The sequence below is a fragment of the Leiobunum rupestre genome, chromosome 6, assembly GCF_980474605.1.
Source record: "Leiobunum rupestre chromosome 6, qqLeiRupe1.1.hap1, whole genome shotgun sequence".
Lineage (NCBI taxonomy): Eukaryota > Metazoa > Arthropoda > Arachnida > Opiliones > Sclerosomatidae > Leiobunum > Leiobunum rupestre.
The window spans coordinates 17,015,681-17,041,989 of NC_143389.1; the positions used below are offsets into that span (position 1 = coordinate 17,015,681).

At 36.2% G+C, this 26,309-nt stretch overlaps 6 non-coding genes across 6 annotated transcripts; all 6 read right to left on the reverse strand.

Moving 5' to 3' along the window:
• Window positions 1-5,686: 5,686 nt before the first annotated feature.
• Window positions 5,687-5,758, reverse strand: TRNAQ-UUG (transfer RNA glutamine (anticodon UUG)). The gene has a single exon. It is a non-coding gene; the product is annotated as a tRNA-Gln (tRNA).
• A 304-nt stretch (window positions 5,759-6,062) lies between these two features.
• On the reverse strand, window positions 6,063-6,134 carry TRNAQ-UUG (transfer RNA glutamine (anticodon UUG)). The gene has a single exon. It is a non-coding gene; the product is annotated as a tRNA-Gln (tRNA).
• Window positions 6,135-8,307: 2,173 nt separating this feature from the next.
• Window positions 8,308-8,379, reverse strand: TRNAQ-CUG (transfer RNA glutamine (anticodon CUG)). The gene has a single exon. It is a non-coding gene; the product is annotated as a tRNA-Gln (tRNA).
• Window positions 8,380-8,674: 295 nt separating this feature from the next.
• TRNAQ-CUG (transfer RNA glutamine (anticodon CUG)) lies at window positions 8,675-8,746 on the reverse strand. Its single transcript has one exon. It is a non-coding gene; the product is annotated as a tRNA-Gln (tRNA).
• A 290-nt stretch (window positions 8,747-9,036) lies between these two features.
• Window positions 9,037-9,108, reverse strand: TRNAQ-CUG (transfer RNA glutamine (anticodon CUG)). Its single transcript has one exon. It is a non-coding gene; the product is annotated as a tRNA-Gln (tRNA).
• Window positions 9,109-9,410: 302 nt separating this feature from the next.
• On the reverse strand, window positions 9,411-9,482 carry TRNAQ-UUG (transfer RNA glutamine (anticodon UUG)). The gene has a single exon. It is a non-coding gene; the product is annotated as a tRNA-Gln (tRNA).
• Window positions 9,483-26,309: the final 16,827 nt, after the last annotated feature.

The following is a 26,309-nucleotide window of genomic DNA, read 5'->3' on the forward strand; positions in this document are numbered from 1 at the left end:
AATGTTACAATTAACATAGTAGAAATAACTATAACCTAAGCTCCCTACTTTCAATCTAATTAACAAAATCCCAACTAATAGAGGTAAAGAGCCAAATATAGTATAAAAAAGTATATAAAGACCAGCACCAACCCTCTCAGGTTGTACACCATACCCGACAACAATTACTAAAAGAGGAACCAAAGATACCTCACAAAAAATTTAAAATAACATTAAGTCGTTAACACTAAATCTCAGAAATAAAAAATTTATAAGAACGAGACCCAGGGAAAGAAACATCTTTCCTCCCCCCCATTTTAAGTAAAGAGTAAGAACTTAGTAAACTCAATAATGTAATTATAATCGTTAATAAAAGAAGGACGCAACCTATACGATCTAGACCAAATAATCCTCTAAAAGAACCTCATTCCCCCATAGGATAAATAGAGACTATCAATACTGTTAAAAGTAATAAACAAGCTACAATAACATAATACTCTAATACACTTAAAAAAATGGTCAAAAATACTCTAAATAAAAAATCCTTAACATTGTAATAAACTTATCAAACCAAATATATCGTCCCATACCCTTTCACTAAACTAATCAAAATACCTAACCCCAAACAACCTTCACACGCAACAACAAACAGATACAGGAAGAGAACTAAACTATCCAACAACATATAACCAACTCTATTTACAGCCATAAGGTAACCACTTAATATTAAAAACTCCAATCTCAAGACAATAAATGAGAATGACTTAAACCTAAACTTATACACCCCCAAAAAAATTAAGTAAGCAAAAAAATTAAAATTTTCCATAATATTGCTCTCGTAGTTTAATAAAAACATTGGTGTTGTAAACCAAAATTGGAAATTAACCATGCATTTAGCTAAACTCAGAAAATTTTTAAAATTACTTCAATCCCCAAAACTGATATTATAAATTAACTATTTTCTGGTTTTAATCACCCTTCTTATTACCTTAACTTTACTACTTATTGCATTCTAAACCACAATATTAAGGTAATTGTGGCATTAATTTTAATTACAATTAGTCTAGCTATCAAAGCATTTTTTAAACTAAAATAAGACTTATCAGTTACATCATCATCCTAGTCCTCCTAGGAGGACTAATTATTTTATTTATTTATACAGCTTCTCTCTCATCAAACGAGCCCTTCTCAACGACCCAAAATAAATAACTGATTATAATAATACTTCTTATCACCCCTGTCATTACAATCTTTTATAAACCTCTACCTTTGAACACAATCACAATTATTAAAATTACATGAATAACAATAATTTTAACTTATATTCTTATCACCCTTATTACAATTGTAAAAATTACAAGACAAACACAAGGGCCACTACGCTCAACATACTAATTGGCCCTAACGGGTCACAAAATTTTAACAGGGAAGTACCTAAAAATTTAAAGGGCTGCTTTGATAAGGCAAACATAGTCTTTGGTTCTTTCCTAATTCTAAACACAGCACCCATCCGAAAAACACCCAATTCTAAAAATTTTAAATTCCGCATTAATTGATTTACTCGCCCCTTCCAATATTTCTTATTGATGAAATTTTGGGTAACTTCTTATCCTATGTTTAATCATTCAAGTGACCACAGGTATCTTCCTAGCAATACATTATACCCCCGACACTCCCATATTATACGAGATGTCAACTATGGATGACTTTTCCGTTTTTCGCATGCTAACGGTGCTAGACTATTTATTGTGTGTATTTATATACACATTGCTCGAGGAATCTACTATGCTTCTTACAAAGCCTCACTACATGGATTGCGGGGGTTATAATCTTACTTCTAAAAATAGCAACAGCCTTTTTAGGTTATGTCCTACCATGAGGGCAAATATCCTTTTGAGGCGCAACAGTGATTACTAACTTATTTTCAGCGATCCCTTATATTGGACCAAATCTAGTAATCTAAATCTGAGGAGGATTCTCAATCGATAACGCCACCCTTACTCGATTCTTCACCTTACATTTTCTACTTCCTTTTATTTTAATTGCCCTAATTTTATCCTACTAGATCTGTCGCTTAGTGAAATGATCGTTACAGAAATCATTAAAGTACCAAACTTGGTACAGTGAATGTACACTATAAATACATTATTTTAAAAATAGGGGGCCTGTTACAAAAACCGACATATCTCGCGTTCTATATGCTAGAGGTTTTCTTTTTTAAAATTAAATATTGAAATGCAATTCATTGAGTAAAAGAAAAATTTAAACGATTAATATAATATTTATTTAATTAAAATGACATAAAACGCAAAATTGTATATTTCAGTTTTTCAAAATTGCACTTTTAAAGAACAATAACGACACTGAAAAAAATTAGACAACCTTCGGGCCCTTGTAATAGGCTTTCAAATGATACCTTACACACTAATATATCTTGAAACGTTGTAAAGTTATAAACATTTGAGTGACACCCCTGTTATTATCTGCTTGATGTTGTCATATCTTCACTTTGGTTATACAAACTATATTAACAACAAACTTATACTCGTAATATTATTTTATTCTATAACCCTTTGCATACACCTTTGCACTAACACAATGCTCTATATTCTAAGGAGCTATTGTTGCAAATACAGTTTCTTGGTCAAAGTGGAATGGCTTTGCACAAACATTTGATTTATTGCCTGTACGACACTGAAGCTTCTGGTATTGTTATCCAAAGTGGCCTCCAGTGCCTTTCGGCTCTCTTCCATCCAAATCTATCGGGACTTGGAATATGGCCATTATATTTGTTTCGCTAAGGCAAAAATTGGCTGATCTCCGACAAAAACCGGAATTTGTCCTGGATTGCAATACTCGACAACGCTCCTTACGATTGACATTCCATGTTTTACCATGGCTAGAATCGCCGCTTTTTCAGATCTTAAACTTGAAGTGCACGAGAATAGGAAACACTTATTATACCAAGGTCGCTCATTTGCTTAATAATTTTCTTGTTACGTGTTAAAGCGTGGATGTTCAGATCAACGAAAAGAGGAAGTAGGGGCTCACGATACGGGCTGCGTCTTGATGATTTTTTCTTTTTGAAGTTTTACAAGATTAGCTGTCATATAGTCAAGCAGGCTTGCGTATCCGTCATATCTTTCCCTTTTAATTCAGAGCCAAACAGAAGAGAAAGACTTTCAACGGTTGGGAACGCTTTTCCGCTGGCAGTCTTCAGAAAATGAGCCGGAAAACTGGGGGAACTCCATTTTTTGCATATCGTGTCGAAGCAAATTAGTTGTACTTGTTATAGCCAGGCTTCGTTTTGGTAATTTCTGAACTGATCTGCATCTTTTTAAAGGCATCTCCGAACACTAGGATGGTATTTTTACCATCGGAACGCTCATCCCTCACATCCGCAAAAAATTTCGTAATTTTGGATTTAAGACGCCATTTATTAATATATTTCTCATATCCTAAATTTTTTAAATTGCCTCATGGTTACAAAGTTTTCAATATAAGATATTAGTTCAGAAAGAACATTGGACTCGATAGCCATCTAATTGGACCCGTCTATCCCTGAATTTTAATTTTCAAACGCCCGATATTTGTTTTTGTATGATGTTAGACATATATTATCGTACTTTGCTTCAATTGCCACCAAATCTCAAAAACTAATTCGAGCGAGAAGCTCCGACTTTTCTAGTCCAGAGTGCTAACCATTACACCATAGAACCGGCAATACCATTGCTAGGATTAACAATGTATAGGAAAAAGGTTTTTGAAAATTTCAAATTAAAACCATGCTTAATGAAGATAAATATACATCTTTGCACGCTTGTTACAATCATTCGAGCCTCCACCACGATTTGAAATGTAATCGCTGGATTCAAAGTCCAGAGTGCTGACCATTTCACCATGGAACCGGCAAAATCATTGCTAAGATAAACAATGTATAGGAAAAAGATTTTTGAAGATTTAAAATAAAAAAAATGCTTAATGAAGAGAAATAAACATCTTTGCACGCTTGTTACAATGATTCGAGCCTCCACAGCGATTTGGATTGTCATCGCTGGACTCAAAGTCCAGAGAACTGACCATTTCACCATTGCACCGACAATGTTAAAGATAACCAAAACCAAGTAAAGGTAAGAAAATACAACAATTATTATTTAAGCAATGTTCGCCGAAGAGCTATATAAAACGGTCCACCACTGCTTACAACAAAACTAGGTTCCACCGAGAATAGAACTCGGATCACTGTATTCAAAATCCAGAGTGCTAACCATTACACCATGGAACCGACAATATCATTGCTAGGATAAACAATGTATAGGAAAAAGATTTTTGAAGATTTAAAATAAAAAAATGCTTAATGAAGAGAAAAATACATCATTGCACGTTTGTTACAATGATTCGAGCCTCCACCGTGATTTTAACTGTCATCGCTGGACTCAAAGTCCAGAGTGCGGACCATTTCACCATTGCACCGACAAGGTTAAAGATAAGCAAAACCTAGTAAATGTAAGAAAATAAAACAATAATATTTAAATCAATGTTCGCCGAAGAGGTATATACAACGTTCCACCACTGCTTGCCACATTTCGAGGTTCCACCGAGATTTGAACTCGAATAGCTGGAATCAAAGTCCAGAACGCTAACCATTACACCATGGAGCCGACAATATCATTGCTAGGATAAACAATGTATAGGAAAAAGTTTTTGAAGATTTAAAATAAAAAATGCTTAATGAAGAGAAATATACATCTTTACACGCTTGTTACAATGATTCCAGCCTCCACCGTTATTTGAACTGTCATCGCTGGACTCAAAGTCCAGAGTGCTGCCCATTTCACCGACATGGTTAAAGATAAGCAAAACCTAGTAAATGTAAGAAAATAAAACAATAACTTTTAAATCAATGTTCGAAGAAGAGGTATATACAACGTTCCACCACTACTTGCAACATTACGAGGTTCCACCGAGATTTGAACTCAGATCGCTGGATTCAAAGTCCAGAGTGCTAACCATTACTCCATGGAGCCGGCAATATCATTTCTAGGATAAACAATGTATAGGAAAAAGATTTTTGAAGATTTAAAATAAAAAAATTCTTAATGAAGAGAAAAATACATCATTGCACGTTTGTTACAATGATTCGAGCCTCCACCGCGATTTGAACTGAAATCTCTGGAGTCAAAAACCAGAGTTTTGACCATTTCACCATTGCACCGACAAGGTTGAAGATAAGCAAAACCTAGTAAATGTAAGAAAATAAAACAATAATTCTTAAATCAATGTTCGCCGAAGAGCAATATAAAACGGTCCACCACTGTTTGCAACATTACGAGGTTTCACCGAGATTTGAACTCGGATCGCAGGATTCAAAGTCCAGAGTGCTAACCATTACACCATGGAGCCGGCAATATCATTTCTAGGATAAACAATGTAAAGGAAAAAGTTTTTTGAAGATTTAAAATAAAAAAATGCTTAATGAAGAGAAAAATTCATCTTTGCACGCTTGTTACAATGATTCGAGCCTCCACCGTGATTTTAACTGTCATCGCTGGACTCAAAGTCCAGAGTGCGGACCATTTCACAATTGCACCGACAAGGTTGAAGATAAGCAAAACCTAGTAAATGTAAGAAAATAAAACAACAATTTTTAAATCAATGTTCGCCGAAGAGGTATATACAACGTTCCACCCCTGCTTGCAACATTACGAGGTTCCACCGAGATTTGAACTCGGATCGCTGGATTCAAAGTCCAGAGTGCTAACCATTACACCATGGAGCCGGCAATATCATTTCTAGGATAAACAATGTAAAGGAAAAAGATTTTTGAAGATTTAAAATAAAAAAATGCTTAATGAAGAGAAAAATACATCTTTGCACGCTTGTTACAATAATTCGACCCTCCACCGTGATTTTAACTGTCATCGCTGGACTGAAAGTCCAGAGTGCGGACCATTTCACCATTGCACCGACAAGGTTAAAGATAATCAAAACCTAGTAAATGTAAGAAAATAAAACAATAATTTTTAAATCAATGTTCGCCGAATAGGTATATACAATGTTCCACCACTGCTTGCAACATTACGAGGTTCCACCAAGATTTGAACTCGGATCGCTGGATTCAAAGTCCAGAGTGCTAACCATTACACCATGGAGCCGGCAATATCATTGCTGGGATAAACAATGTATAGGAAAAAGATTTTTGAAGATTTAAAATAAAAAAATTCTTAATGAAGAGAAAAATACATCTTTGCGCGCTTGTTACAATGATTCGAGCCTCCACCGCGATTTGAACTGTCATCGCTGGACTCAAAGTCCAGAGTGCTGCCCATTTCACCGACATGGTTAAAGATAAGTAAAACCTAGTAAATGTAAGAAAATAAAACAATAACTTTTAAATAAATGTTCGAAGAAGAGGTATATACAACGTTCCACCACTTCTTGCAACATTACGAGGTTCCACCGAGATTTGAACTCGGATCGCTGGATTCAAAGTCCAGAGTACTAACCATTACTCCATGGAGCCGGCAATATCATTTCTAGGATAAACAATGTATAGGAAAAAGATTTTTGAAGATTTAAAATAAAAAATTCTTTATGAAGAGAAAAATACATCTTTGCGCGCTTGTTACAATGATTCGAGCCTCCACCGTGATTTTAACTGTCATCGCTGGACTCAAAGTCCAGAGTGCTGACCATTTCACCATTGCACCGACAAGGTTAAAGATAAGCAAAACCTAGTAAATGTAAGAAAATAAAACAATAATTCTTAAATCAATGTTCGCCGAAGAGCTATATAAAACGGTCCACCACTGTTTGCAACATTACGAGGTTCCACCGAGATTTGAACTCGGATCGCTGGATTCAAAGCCCAGAGTGCTAACCATTACAGCATGGAGCCGGCAATATCATTTCTAGGATAAACAATGTAAAGGAAAAAGTTTTTTGAAGATTTAAAATAAAAAAATGCTTAATGAAGAGAAAAATTCATCTTTGCACGCTTGTTACAATGATTCGAGCCTCCACCGTGATTTTAGCTGTCATCGCTGGACTCAAAGTCCAGAGTGCTGACCATTTAACAATTGCACCGACAAGGTTAAAGATAAGCAAAACCTAGTAAATGTAAGAAAATAAAACCACAATTTTTAAATCAATGTTCGCCGAAGAGGTATATACAACGTTCCACCACTGCTTGCCACATTTCGAGGTTCCACCGAGATATGAACTCGGATCACTGTATTCAAAATCCAGAGTGCTAACCATAACACCATGGAGCCGGCAATATCATTGCTAGGATAAAACAATGTATAGGAAAAAGATTTTTGAAGATTTAAAATAAAAAAATGCTTAATGAAGAGAAAAATACATCTTTGCACGCTTGTTACAATGATTTGACCCTCCACCGTGATTTTAACTGTCATCGCTGGACTCGAGGTCCAGAGTGCGGACCATTTCACCATTGCACCGACAATGTTAGAGATAAGCAAAACCTAGTAAATGTAAGAAAATAAAACAATAATTTTTAAATCAATGTTCGCCGTAGAGGTATATACAACTTTCCACCACTGCTTACAACAATACGAGGTTCCACCGAGATTTGAACTCGGATCACGGTATTCAAAATGCAGATTGCTAACCATTACAACATGGAACCGGCAATATCATTGCTAGGATAAACAATGTATAGGTAAAAGATTTTCGAAGATTTAAGAAAAAATGCTTAATGAAGAGAAAAATACATCTTTGCACGCTTGTTACAATGATTCGAGCCTCCACCGTGATTTTAACTGTCATCGCTGGACTCAAAGTTCAGAGTGCGGACCATTTCACCATTGCACCGACAAGGTTAAAGATAAGCAAAACCTAGTAAATGTAAGAATATCAAACCATAATTTTTAAATCAATGTTCGCCGTAGAAGTATATACAACGTTCCACCACCGCTTGCAACATTACGAGGTTCCAAAGAGATTTGAACTTGGATCGCTGGATTCAGAGTCCAGAGTGCTAACCATTAGACCATGGAGCCGGCAATATCATTGCTAGGATAAACAATGTATAGGAAATAGTTTTTTGAAAATTTCAAATTAAAACAATGCTTAATGAAGAGAAATATACATCTTTGCACGCTTGTTACAATGATTCGAGCCTCAACCGCGATTTTAACTGTCATCGCTGGACGTAAAGTCCAGAGTGCGGACCTTTTCACCATTGCACCGACAAGGTTAAAGATAAGCAAAACCTAGTAAATGTAAGAAAATTAAACTAAATTTTTAAAGCCATGTTCGCCGAAGAGGTATATACAACTTTCCACCACTGCTTACATAATTACGAGGTTCCACCGAAATTTGAACTCGGATCACTGGATTCAGAGTCCAGAGTGCTAACCATTACACCATGGAACCGGCAATATCATTGCTAGGATAAACAATATATAGGAAAAAGATTTTTGAAGATTTAAAATTAAAACAATGCTTAATGAAGGGAAATATACATCTTTGCACGCTTGTTACAATGATTCGAGCCTCCACCGTGATTTTAACTGTCATCGCTGGACTCAAAGTCCAGAGTGCGGACCATTTCACCATTGAACCGACAAGTTTAAAGATAAGCAAAACCTAGTAAAGGTAAGAAAATAGAACAATTATTTTTGAAGCAATGAGGTATTTACAATTTTCCACCACTGCTTACAAAACTACGAGGTTCCACCGCGATTTGAACTCGGATCGCTGGATTCAGAGTCCAGAGTGCTAACCATTACACCATGGAACCGCTGTTATCATTGCTAGGATAAACAATGTATAGGAAAAAGTTATTGAAGATTTAAAATAAAAAATGCTTAATGAAGAGAAATATACATCTATGTACGCTTGTTACAATGATTCGAGCCTCCACCGCGATATGAACTGTCATCGCTGGACTCAAAGTCCAGAGTGCTGACCATTTCACCATAGCACAGACAAGAATCTTATTAAACAAAAACAAGTAGAGGGAAAAAAGGTTTAATACCATGTTCGCCGAAAAGGTATATACCACTTTCCACCACTGCTTACAAAACTACGAGGTTCCACCGCGATTTGAACTCGGATCGCTGGATTCAGAGTCCAGAGTGCTAACCATTACACCATGGAACCGCTATTATCATTGCTAGGATAAACAATGTATAGGAAAAAGTTATTGAAGATTTAAAATAAAAAATGCTTAATGAAGAGAAATATACATCTATGTACGCTTGTTACAATGATTCGAGCCTCCACCGCGATATGAACTGTCATCGCTGGACTTAAAGTCCAGAGTGCTGACCATTTCACCATTGCACCGACAAGGTTGAAGATAAGCAAAACCTAGTAAAGGTAAGAAAATAAAACAACAATTTTTAAATCAATGTTCGCCGAAGAGGTATATACAACGTTCCACCACTGCTTGCAACATTTCGAGGTTCCACCGAGATTTGAACTCGGATCGCTGGATTCAAAGTCCAGAGTGCTAACCATTACACCATGGAGCCGGCCATACTATTGCTAGGTAAACAATGTATAAAAAAAGGTTTTGGAAAATTTCAAATTAAAAAAATGCTTAATGAAGAGAAATATACATCTTTGCACGCTTGTTACAATGACACGAGCCTCCACCGCGATTTGAACTGTCATCGCTGGATTCAAAGTTAAACAAAACGTAGTATAGGTAAAAAAAATTAATAAAATATTTTTTTTATAATAGATCTAATACTCACGGCACCACCTTCAACCACATAAGCAATGTTGCTTGTGCGTGATCAAGTAACAGGTGGCCAGGTTATAATGCGTAGGAGGGTGGTGGCAAGCCCTTCATGCTACGCTAGCCAACCGTCAGCTCCCTTCACTTTCTAATACCGTTAACCTCGGTAAGTTTCTATGGGAAGGGGAAACCGAAGATCTCGAGGGAAAACCCCTTTAACCAGTTAGGAGATAACTTACTAACTCTACGCAGAAGAAGTGGTTTTGGATTTTCACCCAGTGCCACTAGCTGGGATCGAACCCGACTCCTCTTGCTGCGAGGCGAGAGTGCTAACCACTCCGCCAAACACCTGAGCTAATGAAAGTTCAATCATGTAACGAGTAATAAGGCGATGTATTACATAATAATGTACATTTGGTTAACGTCATTAAATAATATTTATTGCGCTTCCTTACAAACAGTTAAAAAAAATTGAATTAAGTTATGAAAGTTTCTTACAATACCTTTTTGCGCGATTTTTTATCAAACTGGCCAAATCGTCGATGATATCGTCGTAAGTAATCTCGTTCATTAATTCCGACTCTATGCTCAAAGAGCTAAAGCGTTTAATTTTTCTTGACTTAAGGTCGATCTCAAATATGTTTTTATCCTTTTTAGACAAGAAAAGCTTATCTCACCAGAACAATTTGTCGCTGGAGTACATAATGCCATACGAAGAGCTATGTCCAAGTTAGGATAAACGTTCTGCAGAAACGAAGATAGACTTTCTAATGATTCAGAATCTGGTTTTACCAAAACTCTTTCCGAAGAAATGTGGCTTTGAAAATGTATGTATTAATTCTAAATCATTAGAATACATTGCTTCCAAGGAAAGGGCTTTTTTGTAATGGTTGATGATGACAATTCACTCATTTTAGTCAGAAACGAACAATTTTAATTAAACTTGTTGTAGGCATCCTGCCTTTTTTCTAATTCGGATACCAGTCTATCAATGATGACGGGAAATGTGTTAACCCTGAAAGTATCACTCGCGGTCATTCTAATTTCTTCATCAGGTGTTTCATCGTATTTTTTTTTCTTTTCGGTTGTCTTTTTCCATGTCTTTTGTGTACTGCTTCGACACGCTTAATTCCGTCGCCTTTTCTTCGAAATACTTGAAATTTTCTCGTTGTTCTGCGAAAAACTTGCAAAGAGATTCATAAATATCGGCTACATTAATCAAATCTACGGTAGAAGCCTGAATTTGAACATTAACTTTGTTTATTATTTCCAAAACAACATTCCACACACTCTAAGAAAAAAAGGCTCCATGTAGGTCGGAAAAAGGGTTTCCAAAAATGTCCCTTATTAAGAACCCTTTTTTGGCCTAGTTAGAACCTATTTGAAAGGTTCCATTTACCATCACCAAGGGTTTTTATCGAACCCCCTTATGGTTTTATTTAGCACTGTCAGGGGTTCTACCTGACGCCGCCTCGGGTTCGATTTGACCGCCACCACGGTTCCATCTAGCGCCGAAGGGAATTCCAGCTTAAACCGCTTACGGTTCCGCCTAACACCATCAGGGGTTCAATTTTAAGCCCTTCATGGTTTCATCAAGCGCCGTCAGGGGTCCCTCTTCGCACTCCTACGGTTCTACCCGACGCCGCCTCGGGTTAGATTTGAGCGCCATCACGGTTCCATCTAGCGCCGAAAGGGGTTCCAGCTTAAGCCGCTTACGATTTTATCTAGCACGTCCAAGGGCTCTTCTTCAAACACACCACGGTTCTACCCAACACCCCATAGGTCCTTTAATAAGCAGATACAGTTCTAGCAAACGCGTCTAGGGGTTAATGTTTAAATCCGTAACGGTTCTACTTTTCCGCTTAAGAGGAGAGGTTCATTTCTAAGCCCTCCACAGTTCTAAGTACCACCTTCAGAAGTACGGTTCTGCCCCTCAACACAAAGAATACTACTTCAAATCCGATAAGATTGTATTGAGTTTGCTTTATATTATATACCTTAGCTTTGTCAGCCTACTTTCTTTATGAGTTTTATTCCAATTAGCAGGATAAATCATGAAAAAAATCTTCTTGTAAGTGAAAATAATAGTATTTATTTTTCTTTCATGTACCTAATTTGCCAACAAGGTTGCAGACAGCAATTGATATTTTTTGGGGTACATTCCAAAAATTACCTTTTGGAAGTAACTCCAACATTTTACAAAATATTTTGGGATATTGTAGCTGGAAAACAAAGTACGAAGCAAAAACACAAACAATTCCTTTTTTTAAATTTGAGATATCTTCATCCGAAACAATAGCGTTGCGTGACGTGCTTCGGTTCAGCCTAAAAGAAAAAAAAAGATGTTTGGTATGAACTAAGAGTTTTTTTTTATCAATGATGTTGAGTCATCCATCATTGATAACAAATTCCCTCCGAAATAAACAGCGTTTTTTATTACACAATTATTTAACAAAATTCTAAATGGGCTACTTAAAAATTGTACGTTTAGCGCCCTAATCACGTATAATCTTATACCAACACGATAATTAAGAAATTACTCAATAAAATTGGTTGCGGCTATTTGTGCATAAATTCCTAATATGGCCTTGGCAGCATGACGTAGGTCACCTATGCTTTTTACAATTGAAGAAAAAAAAAGTATACCAGCATGGCGGCCATAGCAAAAGGTGTGACGTCATGCTGCCAACTTGCCAAGTCTTTATTGAAAGTTTGAAAATCGAAGGTTCTTTTCAAAGGCAACGGTTCTATAAACGTTTCGCTAATATAGGATTGTTTTTTCATAGATATAAACAAGTTGGACTTTCATGTGGATATTCTGGAGTGGAATAGTGGCTCTATTAAAGTGGATGAAGAACTGGTGTCTCCAAGCTAGCTTAATTCCGACGTATTTAAATTCATCATGTATTTCTGAAGTCTGACGTATACGGGTTTTTTGCGTAGTGGTTCTCCTCGTTATGTGTTTCACCAACATAAAGATCGTGTCAAGCTAGTGCTCTCGTAAAACTCTAATCAAAGTAAAGGAAAAAAAAAAAATCTCAACGTAACTAAAAAATATATAGCAACACTCCGTTATCGCTAGCGCCGTGGTGATAAAAAAAAATAAAACTGTTTTCGTACGAATGACCTTTGTTTGAACTTCTTCTCGACGCCACGGAAAGCTGACTCTATCACAACTCTGGCAGAGTTCAAAGGCAACGGTTCTATAAACGTTTCGCTAATATAGGATTGTTTTTTCATAGATATAAACAAGTTGGACTTTCATGTGGATATTCTGGAGTGGAATAGTGGCTCTATTAAAGTGGATGAAGAACTGGTGTCTCCAAGCTAGCTTAATTCCGACGTATTTAAATTCATCATGTATTTCTGAAGTCTGACGTATACGGGTTTTTTGCGTAGTGGTTCTCCTCGTTATGTGTTTCACCAACATAAAGATCGTGTCAAGCTAGTGCTCTCGTAAAACTCTAATCAAAGTAAAGGAAAAAAAAAAATCTCAACGTAACTAAAAAATATATAGCAACACTCCGTTATCGCTAGCGCCGTGGTGATAAAAAAAAATAAAACTGTTTTCGTACGAATGACCTTTGTTTGAACTTCTTCTCGACGCCACGGAAAGCTGACTCTATCACAACTCTGGCAGAGTTCAAAGGCAACGGTTCTATAAACGTTTCGCTAATATAGGATTGTTTTTTCATAGGTGAGAATTATTTTCTTTTGTATTTTGTGTTATATTTCCCCGTTGTCAGAACTCTGCCATAGAATAACGTCCTAAACTAGTAAATACGTGTTTCTTACGAACATGGATAAAAATATTTTAAGTCAACTTAAATTAATGGATGAAAAAATGGATAAGCGATTTGATAGGATCGATATAGAACAAAAATACACAAACGAAAAAATTGATAATCTAGAAAAAAATATCACCCACATTGAAGCTAAGCTAACGACCCTTGAAAGAAAAACTGACGAGATCCAAACTATAAAACTCGAACTTAACCTCTTGAAAGACCAAACCAAAACGGAAAAATGCGACCTACTTAATGAAATTGAAAAAAATAGATTTAAAATAGAAAATATGGAAGTCTTATCCAGGAGAAACAATATCACCATTAAAGGGCTACCAGATTTGGAAACAGAAACCAGAGATAACCTAGCAGATAAAATTTCAACTATACTACATGATAAGCTCGAAGTAGAGACCATTATTAAACCTAGTAACGCTTACAGAAGAGGTCCGTATAAACAGGGAAAAAACAGAGTGGTAGTGATCAAAGTCGATACCTATGACCAAAAATTATTCATTCTTAAAAGTAGCCCCAAACTAAAAGGTCAAAATCTATATATTGAACATGACTACACCCCCCGTCAAGAAACGGGTCGATATGAGCTTCGTATGTTTGCCAAAACCAAACTTCCTGAAAAGTTTAAATACGTTAGTGTAAATAAAATAATGATAGGTTCACAAGAATTTAAGTTTGATTTTACCAGAAACAAAGTTGTCCCAAATTAATCCGGTTAAAAAGAGTTATTTTAATTATTTTTGTTAAAAGTACTAACGTTAGACTATGAAAAAGCTTTTATATAGTAATATTCAAAGTGCCAGTGCTAATTTTTCGTCTCTATATTGTAACGCCTCAATGAACTTCCCTGATGAAATAGATATATTTGTTTTAAATGAAACTTGGTATAAAGATACTTTTTTTGACTATGTACACAATTATAACTTCGCAGGCGTGGGAAGAAAAGAGAAAAGAGGAGGAGGGGTAGGTTTCTATATTAAAAAAGGCATTAAATTTGAGATAATTACGGAAATAATTAAAATGGAAGCGTCCATTGAAGCATATGGTGTGAGAATCGGCAACTTTAGCATCTACGTAATTTATAGGCCTGAAGGTAACGTTCGGGACTTCCTGATTAACTTTGAAAGTATACTACAAATCATTAGATCCTCTAAGTCAAACAATTTAATTATCGGTGACTTCAATATTAATTTAAATAAAATATACAGTGATTCCAATTTACTAAAAGATTTAACTCTTAGTTATGGTTATAAGCAACTGATAACGGGCTCTACGAGAGTTACGGATTCTACGGCTACTCTGATCGACCATTGTTATGCTAATTTTACTCCTTCTGTTGAAGTACTAACAGAATGGGATATTACTGATCACTCCCCTATTTTGGTTGATTTAGACTTAAAAGACATTCTAACTTCCCCTATTAAGATAAGAAATTTCTCTAAAAAAAATTTGGAAATTTTTACGCAGGATATTAATTTAGTAGAATGGAACAAACTGTATAAAATAAGTAATGTAGAAGATGCGTTCTTATGGCTAATAGATAAAATAACTTATAATATAAACAAGAATTGTCCAATAATATCCATAAAAAACAACGTGGTCAACAATACTCTTTTGAGTAATAACTGGATTACTACAGAAATTAAAAATTTAATAAAATTAAAAAATAAATACAGAAAAGATGCTAAAAAATCTCCTACAGAGGTAAATACTAAATTATATAAAGAATCCAGAAATCGTTGCAGCAACACAATCCGTAACGCTCGTAATAATTTTTTTCGATCAAAGCTGGTGACTCAGAAAAATATCAAAGATTCCTGGAAAGTTATCAACAACCTAATCGGTAAACCTAAAAAAAAGGAGACCTCGGGCATTCACATATCTTCAAATGAATTAAATGCATTCTTTACTCAAAGTACCCGCCCCTCCGAACCTCAGGACAGGGAAAACTCTTTTGAGAGTGTAAACAGTATTGCTAATTCAATAGTTCTCCTACCGGTTGACGAAAAAGAAATGTTATCCTATATTAACGAATTAAAAGATAACTCAGCACCGGGGGCAGACGAAATTACGCCTAGACTACTTAAAAGAATTAAAATGCAACTATTAAAACCTCTTGTATATCTCACTAATCTCACATTTCTTAATGGCTGTTATCCGAATATACTGAAAAAAGCAATACTTATTCCAATTTTTAAACATGGTGATCCGGAAAATCCCGGTAATTATAGACCCATTTCACTACTGTCAATTATTGCGAAATTAATAGATAAATGTTTTATGACTCGTATAACAAACTTCTGTGAAAAGTACGATATCCTAACTCATAACCAGTTTGGCTTTCGTAAAAACAGTGGAGTTGATTTTGCTACTACTAAAGTGTATAAAAAAATTATAGACGGGCTTGACAAAGGTCATTATGTAATCGGAGTCTTTTTAGATATTAGAAAAGCCTTCGATACTGTAAACCATGATAGATTACTACACAAAATTTACCTGTCAGGAATAAGAGGCAAGGCGCATTGTTGGTTAAAATCTTATCTCTCAAATCGAACGGCCCAAACGAAAACTGATAACTTATCAAACGAAAACGAAATAAGCAACGGGGTTCCACAGGGTTCTATATTATCACCGTTACTTTTTAATATTTTTATCAATGATATTACATCAACAGTCGATGATGACTCAATTATTTTATATGCTGATGATTCTGCTCTAATAGACAACGATGGAAACTATGAGACACTAATAGATAGAATAAATTATAAATTGCAACAAATTAGTATGTGGCTAGAAAATAATAAATTGAGCTTAAATACAGAAAAAACAGTATATATGATATTTACTAATGTAGGTAAAATTGTCCCCTCGGGGTATAATATTGTCATAAATAATACTAATCTGCAAAAGGTATCAGTGGTAAAATATTTGGGAGTATGGTTCGATGAAAAATTAAATTGGAACATACATGTTTCAAAAGTTGCAAAAAAAGTCTCATATGGTATTTATTTGATATCAAAAAATAGAGCAATTTTCACGGATAAAGTATGCCTACAACTTTACTATTCGTTAGTGTATTCGCACTTGATATACTGTTTACCAATTTGGGGCAATACCTCAGATGGCAATCTTAATAGACTATTTTGTCTACAAAAACGTGCAGTTAGAATTTTAAAAAAAAAGCCATATCTTGCTCACTCGAAACCAATCTTTCAATCACTAAATATCTTAAACATTAAACAACTTTATACATATTGCTCTCTTATTCTTATATATAAATCTATTACTTCCACTCATTGTAATTTTTTTGAACCCTCTAAAAGAAGTAAATATAACATGCGAGTGACGCCTACTTTAAATATTCCATTTGCTAAAACTTCCCGTAAGCAAAACTCAATTTTTTATGTCGGTGTTAAAAACTTTAATAGTATTAATTGGAGGGAAGCAAAAAATATAAGTAATTACAAAAAAATTATCAAAACGTCTAAAATAATAAAAATTGTATAACCTCCCAAAAACTATTCTACAAACTTAAAAATTGTGTACTTCCTCTAATAATCTAAATCCACTATTTTTCACCTAAGAAGCAATCATTTTTCAAAATTTAATACTTTGCTAAATATACTCCGTCATGAGTTGTGGCCTAAAAGTCTTTTTAGACTTGGCCCTTTAAGAAAATGTAAAAACAAAAGGTGCTATGTCAAATAAAATTATTATTATTTATTATTATTATTATTATATTCCACTATACCGCTATGCAATTAATCAAGTTCGAGATATATTTCAGGGCCACGCCAACGGGGTTATATTTGGGGATAGGGAAGGGATACCGGTGGCGGAAGTATAACAACCACCAGTTGAGTAATTGGTGGTCGTCCTCTAGCGGTCATTCTCATTATCTCCCTCCCAGACGCTTTGGATTACGATAGTGCACCACACTCCCGCTTCACGGAACATTCGTCTCATATCGTGTGCCATTGTCGTCTGTTAGCTGAACTCATCGATGTGAACAGAGTAAATGTAACTCTAGTACCATACGAAGATTGCCAGGCGTTTTATACAAACTTATATATTAGATATTTTAAAGTTGTATACAGTGTATTTAAAATACTTTTCGGTTCAATGGGATTCAGTCCAATAGTATACAACCATTTCGGAATGAAAGTTACGAGTGAAGTACAAGTTGGGAGGGAAGAAGTTAAAACAAAGAATTAACGCCATGTAGTGAGGAATGGAGGAATTAAGTAGCACTGGTCAAAGCTAGTGTATTTTAGGATTTTTCGTCGTTCTGTGGAGATGCTATCGCCATCTTCCTACGATATAATATCATAGACTAAAAAAAGAGCCAGAAAGGGCGACAATAAATAGTCTTTTATGTGGTCGATCTCGAGTCGAGCATTCATTAAACCTTTAGCATACGAGAGTACAGGGATTGTCACACTTTTGGCAATTTTGTCACTTTTGATATAATATATGTTACCACAAGTACGTATAATATATTTATTATGAGTTATAATATCATTTTTATATTATATCGTTTTATAGTGTATTATAGTGTATTAAATTGTATTGTATTATACATGTATTGTATTATATTATATATTATATTATATTATTTTATATTATTTTATATTATATTATATTATTTTATATTAAATTAAATTAAATTATATATTATATTATATTATATTATATTATATTATATTATATTATATTATATTATATTATATTATATTATATTATATTATATTATATTATATTATATTATATTATATTATATTATATATTATATTATATTATATTTTATTCTATTTTAGGATATAATATGATGATATTGTTTTGTGATGTTAAGTCATGTTATATTTTATATTTTTTATATTTGTATTATACGTTAATATAATATAACTTTATTACCAAAGTTAGTATAATATATTTAATATTTGGAGAGGCCTATTATACAGCATCTGGAAAACCTGGTGGTATAAAGATAAACCATTCAGGAAACGTAATAAACTCTAACAACCAAAAATAAAACCATTGTAATTTTCAATAAATCCATATTTTAAAGAACCTTTTGGAGTTAGAACTATTTAAAACTCTTGGCTTCAATAAAAACGAATATTTGTCAACTTAGGGACTTTGCATTCAAGCTCGTAAGGAAAAATCGACGTGTTAATTTGCAAAGAAAAATCAAACGTTTTCTGTACAATCGTTAGCGTAAAGCAGATTTGCCAAATCCTTTTTAACGAAACAGACGTTGTTACGACGAATGGCAATGGTCAAGAAAAGGATAGAGGGCAAACACTGTGGAGGGTGGAGAGAGTTGTCGAAATGCGGGCCTTCGCTCCGAAGGGCGGAGGGACATGTGACGGAGCCGCATGGAAAAGAGGGCGGATTGGCGGATGGTGGAGTATAAACTTTATCTGCAGATGGTTGAGGAACTGATAATGGAGGTTTGAGGGTCTGATTACGGACGGCACACCTTTGCCCCGGAGGGCTGAGGGTCTGATTACGGGGGGGCAAAACCTTCGCTCCGGAGGGCTGAGGGTCTGATTACGGAGAGCACACCTTCGCTTCGGAGGGCTAAGGGTCTGATTACGGAGGGCACACCTTTTCTCCGGAGGGCTGAGGCTCTGCTAACAGAGGGCACACCCTCGCTTCGGAGGTCTAAGGGTCTGATTACGGAGGGCACACCTTTTCTCCGGATGGCTGAGGGTCTGATAACGGTGGGCACACCTTTGCTCCGGAGGGCTAAGGGTCTACTTACAGAGGGTACACCCTCACTTCTCATAACTATTGCAATTCATTTCCCCCTCCGAACTCCGGCCAATATCGGAGGTTTTCATATTCACCTTAGAACTCCGGAGGATGTATAGTTCTCTTCATTTAGTATTGTTATAATTTGAAATTTTCGAACACCTTTTTCCTATACTTCGTTTATTTTTTCATTGTAGTTGTCGGTTCCGTGGTGTAATGGTTAGCACTCTGGACTCTGAATCCGAGTTCAAATCACGGTGGAACCTCTAATTGTTGAAAGCAATGCTGGTAAATTTGTTATACCTCTTCGGCGAACATGGTTTGTTTTAACCTATACTAGGTTTTGCTTAACAATAACCTTGTCGGTGCTATGGTGAAATGGTCAGCACTCTGAACTTTGGATCCAGCGAATACGGTTCAAATCTCGGTGGAGGCTCCAATCATTGAAACAAGCGCGCAAAGATGTATATTTTCTTTCCTTTAGCTATGTTTTAATTTGATATTTTCAAATACCTTTGCCCTATACATTGTTTATCCTAGCAATAATATTGCCGGTTCCATCGTGTAATGGTTAGGACTTTGGACTTTAGATCCAGCCATCCGAGTTCAAATCTCGGTAGAACCTCGAATCATTGTAACAATGGCGCAAAGATGTATATTTCTCATCATTTAGCATTGTTTTAATTTTTACCTCTCCGAGGGGACACCTTTACTGTGCCTTCACATGATTATGCCCATGAGTTTGTCATATGACTACCAACTATACTACATGCCTTTCCAACAATCAAAGGCTCCACAATATCAAGATGAGTTCTATTTACAGCAGTCATATCCTGATATTGCTCTGGAAGAAGCTCCACTTATGTTACACTCCATTACGATACTCAGCAAAACAACATGCGAGTTAAAGGCACAAGGGGTGGATACCTTGGATGCGTGGTATGAACCAATATATGTTACTAACAATATCGTTAAATTTAAATTAGATACTGGTTCCCAAGTAAACATTCTTCCACACTATTTTTACAATCAACTTCCAATCAAGCCTTCACTCAGCATACCTGATCGCATAATTGCAGCCTACACTGGTCATCAGATTGAGATCTCTGGTATGGTACACCTTCCTTGTGCCTCATTTGCTAAAACAACAACTCTTACTTTTTATATCACGCAACAACAAACCACACCGATTCTGGGAGCACAAGCGACTGTTACCCTCGGACTTATTACTCGTCATAAGCCCTCAACAGCTACTCAACAATCATACTCAACCGGTTTTCAGATGTTTTAGATAGAGTTGGTAAATTACCATTTAAATGGTATAAAACCAGCTTCAGAGGTTTTCCAACAGCTAATGTACAAAATGTTTCCACCAGCACAATTCCCTAATACCCGTATTTCCACAGACGATTTCCTTCTCATGGCACGTGATACTGCGGATCATGATGCATTATTGACTCGAGTCTTGGGAAAAGCACGGGTGACCAATTTAACTTTCAGCAAGAAAAAATTACACCTGGCTGTATACCGCATCAAGTATCTTGGTCACATCATTAGTCCTGAAATTATTCAAATAGACCCAGAAAGGATCAAGGCGATTACCGAGTTTCCTCCACCAACAGACAAACAGGCATTACAACGTTACTTGGGTATGGTGACCTACATTACACGCTTTCTGCCCTCATATTCAGAATTAGCAAGCCCATTACGTGCATTATAGAAAAAGGACGCTGTCTATGCATGGACCCCAACTATTCAACTTGCATATGACAAAATACAGAAATTAATTTCAACAGCTCCTATCTTGGTGGCTTTCGATCCTTCTAAGCTCTACTGGCATTGGTGCTGCCTTACTTCAGGAGGAGAAAAAATAAAATGGGAACAATGCAACAGTCACGGATACACCCTCAACCTTCTACTTTTCAGCCTGGTGCGCATGTCTATTACCAAGCTGGCCATCGCAATTTGGTGCCGGCAATAATTCATTCCCATGCTAATGAGCCCGATTCGTATAATTTGCACACCTCGGATGGAAAATTCCTACGTCGTACCCGTGTCCATCTTCGCCCATACATTAATTGGAACCAATGTTAATCCACAGAATATGCCTCAACCAGCGTCTCCACCGGATTCTATTCATGAAGATCTACGAGCTACAAATATATCTGGTACAGGTACATCATATATTAATTCCAGATTTACCAAGCCTATTCCTAGAGTAAATCGTGTTATTCCTCGAACTTCTGCTACAACTGTTGACTCAGGAAGTGTTCAACGAAGCTCATTCCTTAACTCTACCAGACAACCACCTTCTACTCAGCACTCTGCACCGTTACAGTTACCAACACAATCTAAACTGAATTTAGTGTCAAATCGCCTTCCAAATCTGGCACCTAGTCAAACTTCGGTGCAAACTCATACAATTCAACAACCACAACCCCCATCAAGAATGTCTCAAACTTCAAACCCAATATCACATCAAGGACAATTTCGTATGTTACAAACTCCATCTAAGGATTTAATTATACAGTATAAACCACAGACTAGTACTGGTAATCCTTCTATTGCTAAAATGCATGAACAATATTTAATATCTTCCTCTCCTTTTCCATCCAAGGCCAAGACTACTACAACTCGGTATGGCCGTGCAGTAAAGAAACCAGTGATATTTGATATATAACATTAACAATTTAAAAAATTTCTAAAAAAAAAGTTGTAATTGAGCGGAGCGAACGAGCGAAGCTCTCACTATGGTGACTTCAATGGGAAAGTTGGCTGTGTGTGTGTGTGTGTGTGTTTGTGTGGGTGTGCGTGTGTGTGTGTGTCGCACTTGGGGGAGAAGAGAAAGGGACTCGGAACGAGACGGAGAAGAGAGAGGGAAATTCGCGGTAATGTCCGGAAGAGAGGGAGACCTTCGCCGCGAGAGAGGGGGGGGAGAAAAGAGAGGGGGGACAAGGCACTGCCGTTCAGGATATAATTTAAGCGAAAAATAAAGAGTGGACCGGTTTTTAAAAGTAAACAATAAGTAAAAAAAAAAGAACTAGAAAGACTGGAATTACTAATGTTGTAATTGTACTATTTGTACTAATAAACTGTTTGTAGCTTAATAAAATTCGTTTAGTTTTCTTTTGGTATTATTGTTCAATTAACATAAATACGTCATTACTAAAGTTATACAACTCTTCGACAACTCCGTAATTCACGATTATCGTAGCACCCACGCTCCGCTCAAGTCTTTGTCGAGAATGCCGGCTCCGGGTTTAGTAATAGATGGCGCCTTATATCAGTAAGCCTTTTGACCTCTCTCGCCCGGGAGAAATGCTGTATATAAACCTAGCCATTAGACCGAGAGATACAATAAAAAGCTCTTTTAACTATGATTACGCTTCGTCTACTTTGAACTTAGAATACATTCGTTTTTCCCAAGTATACTAACTGCGGCTTATTTCTCTTTATTCCCTCCGCGTAGTGATGTTCTGTGGTTCAGAATAATAGAAGGCTCTTAATTGGCGTTATTCCTATTTTCCTCAAGTGGTGGTTTTCGGGAGGTTTCGTGTGGAACATGGTGAAGCAGATACTATTTTAACAGGGTTTCCATGCATTTTTCGTTCTAAATTACTTATTTCACACCGAAAATGTATCGCAACCCTATTAATAAGTCGCTTGGAAAACAGCGCAGTCATACATTTTCGGCTTGAGGGAAATAGGAATAACGCCCAAAAAACCATCTTAGTTTCGCTATCGACTCGCGTGAGATTAATCAAGTCATTGTAAGTCCAGGTCGAGTCCAGGTATGGATAAATTTGTGTTAAAACACAAAGAAATAAAGACCAACTAAGGTGATTGGAAATTCAACTTCGATTTACGTTTTATATAAATTTGATTTATATTTATTTAAACCACATGTTCCAATGCCAAACGCCAGTGTGGCCCGTGTGGACCCTTAAGCTCATTTTAAAGTAGTATTTACCTCATAGGTCTTTGCAAACCATTTGATTTTTAAGGGTGCCCCTTAGGAATTGGTTGGGCCGCCTCAACTGATAAATCCTGGCTACGGGCCTGCCGGAAATTTTTAAGTCAGACTCCGCTCCGCGAATTTCCCCAAAAGTTAAATAAAAAGAGGATAAGCACTAATAAATAATCCAAAAGATGCAAATGTTGAACATCGGAACGTTATTTGATCTAGTGAAACCCGAGTTACGGAGCTTTTCGTGTAAGACTTTCCGATAGAGAGAAAGTGAAGAGAAGAGAATCCCGCTTAAATCAACCAAATCGTCATAGAGATCATCCCCTCAAGACAACGCTTCATCTGGTACCGTCTTATCCGAAGTCGTTTGAGATACTCCGATCTTTAAATCACCGAAGTGACAGAGTCCTCCCTAAGAAAACCATTCCTTGAAGTTAATCGTTACGTAGCAACTTTTCCTTAACCTCCTCCTCCTGCCAGGGGGCCTATTCTTGTCTTGGCGATACGCATGTCGTTATGGCGGAATCGATAAAATATCGCCATAACGACATCGACCGGCGAAAACCGTATTCTTGTCTCCAAAACTCACTTCGACATCACCGTATCGCCAGCGAATTATAACGACAGGGCTGGGGATGTCGGAATCGCGTTTCTTTGTCGTTATGACGTCATTTTTCGCTTCGAATCGCGGTATTTTCAAAATGGCTGCTTTACAGCTCGCATGTTTTGAGTTTTGGCGTCTGTCAGAAATGGAAGAAACGAAGAGTTTTGGGTGGGAGAGAGTTCTAAGAGATAGATCAAAAGCTTTTGAACTTTCGGAAAATTAGTTTTGAAGTTTATTTCACCTAGATAAGTATTTAGTAATAGAGATTTGTGAGCATCTAAAAGCGACGTTAGAGTCAAACGCGTCTAACGTAAGAGTTACGGATCTCCCTGTAGATTCAAAGGTGAGCCATGAATTTAAGAATTATATTTCGTAATTATTAGCGTTTTAATGATTATGTGGTTCATTAGGCGTTAGTGGCTGTTCAATTTTGTGCTTACCAGAAAGCAGCTAGTTGGCAAAGATTTGTTTCTTGATGTCAGTCAGGCCACGGTCAGTCGCTGTCTGCATCAAGAAACCGATGCAATAAATAGCATTTTAATGCCAAAATGGATAAAATTTCCACTGAGTAAAGGGAAGCCACAAAGTTGAGGTAATTATCAAATCTTCTCATAGCAGATAAATATTAATTTAACAATGCGTATAGATTTATGGAGAAGACCAGATTTCCCGGGGGCCATTGCTGCAATAGATTGTACGCACATTGCTGCAAATGTTGCTCCAAATTCACGAGATTCAAATTATCGTGAACATTTGTACATTAACAGGAAAGGATACCATTCCTTAAACGTGCAATTGGTAAGCTTTATTTATATATCTAAATAATATACATGTACATTCAAAAATTTACATAGTTTTTATAGCTTTGCGATTGTGATTTGGTAATTTTGAATGTCAAAGCCAAGTTTCCTGAGCGTACTCATGATGCCCACATATACAAGGCATCAATGGTTTCAAGATATCTTTGAAAAGAGTTACCTAGCAACCAAGAACTCTAGAGATCATTCCTAAGGTAAGTTTTGAGTATTAACTTCTCAATATAAAGGTAAGTATGAGGGTGTATAGGTAACAGAAAAACAACTATTTTTCTTTTCAAAACTTTATTAGTGAAATTGTAAAAGATTCTTCAAAATAAAAAATTTGAATTTTTCACTTACTTTGTTTTAAAACTAAGCATATGAAACTCTAATAGTTTTTACAATACAAATTCCCCTTTGAGAACTAGCTATATGGCACCAAGTTTCCAACTGATCTTCCATTATCTTAGTTTGCTTATCAAGATTTGAATTTATTTTCTCAAGAAATTCTGCGGAAATCTAAAGGTTTTAATTTTAGAATACATGGAGGCTAATGAACGTTTCGTTAGCCGTAAGTTTGATGCAAACTGTACAAACGAGGCGTACAGTACACCGCGATGTGCATTAGTCTTGTCCAAAGGCTTAATGCTTGTGGTGGACCGTACTGGAGGTGCAGTAATTTTTTTGGAATAGAAATACTGTTACTTCTATTACTTATGCATAAATGTTCCAGAGTTTGGCTGACTGGAACTTCCCAAACTAGAACTAAGACAACTGAGGAAGGTCGAGCAAATGTTGGGCAGCTCTCGTTTATTGAGCGGCCTAGGGGGTACATTTGGCCACTACGAAGTACCAGAAGCTGGCTTTGGGGTAAGTATTCTTTCATGAATACATTTCATGCTAACATTTCTTGATTTTAACAACAGATAATTGAAGAAAATGGATGCGGCATTGGCTACTTTAGATCAACGTCCCGCAGCTTCTTGAACAATGGCTCCTCCATATTCAGTCACTATCGCCCATTCTTCTCCCACTGGCTCCCATTCCTGCAGATCTCCAAGATTTAATCATAGTTTACCAGTAGCGTCTGTGAGTTCTAACAATGAATATAAAGCCCCAGGAATGGAAGGTGTAGCTCCGTCTAGTGGAACTTTTGCACCTCTCGTTTTCAAAGAGAGACCTGGTTGCGGTAACCGTTTCCAGTTACTCTGATTTGCTTTGCCGGAAGTTTCTAGCTCGGCCAAAACACGCGGCCAATAATATCAATCCTTCCATTCCTGGGGCTTTATATTCTTTGGTTCTAATCACTCCCAAGGTAAAAATATTTCTCCAGCTGCACGAGGTAAGTAGAAAATCATTTACTTTAAAAATATTTAAAATTTGGAAAAGATAATTTGGCTTAAACCGTTTAAAGGTCGCAACCAATAAAGGCAACAGGGTCATATGCGAGGGCTCAACAATTTCTTGAGAAAATAAATTCAAATCTTGATAAGCAAACTAAGATAATGGAAGATCAGTTGGAAACTTGGTGCCATATAGCTAGTTCTCAAAGGAGAATTTGTATTGTAAAAACTATTTGAGTTTCATATGCTTAGTTTTAAAACAAAGTAAGTGAAAAATTCAAATTTTTTATTTTGAAGAATCTTTTACAATTTCACTAATAAAGTTTTGAAAAGAAATATAGTTGTTTTTC